Below are 1972 nucleotides of genomic sequence, written 5' to 3'. Positions count from 1 at the left end.
CGACTCGATCGCCTCAAAAACAAACGTTTCAGACGATCGAGTCGGGCGATCGGCCCGATCCAGCCGTAGTGGGCACCCCGTATTAAACAACTAGTACCTCAACTGACGTCACAACATACATATGAAGCTAGATATACAAGAAAACAAGCAAACTGACAGACAAACGGGACAGAGAGCACGGAGACAAAGAAAGGGGAATAGAAGGGGGTGGGCTGGGGGCAGAGGTAGACAAAGACAGAGGCAGAGACGGGGACTGAGAGGGGGTGTGGGTGTGTATGGGGGTGGGGTGGGGTGGAGGCGAAAGTGATGGCTTTATGATTGCGCCTATGTGCCCGTACATGCTGACTGCATCAGCTACAGATGATGGAACGTTGGGGTTCTATATTTCGCTCTCAATGCAAAAAACAGCTTCACAGTGTGATTGAGCAGATGATATCTTCCGCTATCAAAAAAAAAACCGGAAAGAAAAGAAAAACTATGGAGCAAGAATGTCCTGTTTCTAGGTACTACATAACCATTTCCTAGTGACGGGTTGGGGGGGAGAGGCGGCAGGGTCAGTTTAGTAGCTTGGTACATTTTGTTATTTATTGGGACAGGCGATTACTAAGATATCCTTTGGTAAATTGTCCATAAAAGGGGGGGGGGGTACAGAAAAGGTGAAAACAACTCATTGAAATGAAGAGCTTTTGTTTTTCCCTTGTTGAGGCTGGAATTCATACACGTTTATTCAAATTAGCGAGCACAGAATCATCATGTGAAAGATTACCTTGTTATTTCCAGCGTATACTTTAGTCGTTTGTTGAGTCGTGATTTGTTCTGAGTCGAAACTGATTCTTTCTGAATGTGGCGTCTGACACCACCAGATGCCAAACCATCGACAAGGTTTAATACAAGAAAAGAAAGATTTTTTTTTGAGGCCGTATAAACGACTAATATGTTTTTCTCTCTTGGCAAATAACTAAAGCATCTTTTCTACAGCCTTTGCACCAGGGAAAAAGTGATGTAGGGAGGAAGAAAAGGGGAAAGTGAGAGGGTAGTGGGGAGAGATGGGGCTGATTTTGGCGACTGTTAAAAAGGTCAGGGGAGGAGTAAAGATGAAAATCATGGAGGCTTGCTTGGGAGGGGGGGTTAGCGAGGGACTAAAGTAAGCAGTGTATAAGTGTGTGTGTGTGTATGCGTTTATCCTGGTGTGAGTATATTATGTGTGTTCGGTGTGAATATACTGGGTGTGGATATTTGAGCTGATGTGTGTGAGGCTATGTGTATATATGTGTGTGTAAATGTGTGTGAACATGTGCGTCAAATACGTATAACACTTATAAAAGATAAAAGAAGTTTTAAATATATTTTTGCGCAGAGGTAAAGGTTCCCCTTTCAAGCCAAAAGTATTTGGTTCGACGCCCAGTTCTTGCATGCTCGATAAATAACTTGGAGAGGGAAAACTAACCTACTTTTTTTTAAACATCTGAATCCCAAGGTACATGAAATTTCGCCCACTCATCTATGATAAAGAAAAACTCGGCAGTGCCAGGTACACCGAGTGCACAGTAAAGAAACTCCTTCTCCCGCCAGCTGTTTGAACAAAATTAATACCAAAGCTAAATATACTTTCGTCACTGTAAATAAAACAGGGAAATTTCCAAAACGGCATATTCAGGTTTCCAGAGACTTCACGCTTTGGGTGCGGGAAACGGACTACACACACAAACAATTTTTTTTATGTTCGGGCAAAAAGCTTACGCTCTAGTTTAGTTTTAGTAGAGATTTTACGGCGCTCGCAACTGCATAAGGTCATATCAGCGCCAGAAGATAAGAGGTGTTGCATGAGAGTAACAAACATAAAAAAGAAGGAGAAGAAGATAAGGACGATAGATGTTTGATGGGAAAGAAGGAGCAAACCACACCAGAGCACCCGCCAACCACCCACTGCTTACACTCTGGAATCTAGCATAAGGAGAAAAGGAGACAGCCG

The sequence above is a fragment of the Aplysia californica genome, unplaced genomic scaffold (genome assembly GCF_000002075.1).
Source record: "Aplysia californica isolate F4 #8 unplaced genomic scaffold, AplCal3.0 scaffold00063, whole genome shotgun sequence".
Classification (NCBI taxonomy): Eukaryota; Metazoa; Mollusca; class Gastropoda; order Aplysiida; family Aplysiidae; genus Aplysia; species Aplysia californica.
The sequence above is the reverse complement of the archived record's forward strand: the minus strand, read 5'-3'. Positions refer to the sequence as shown.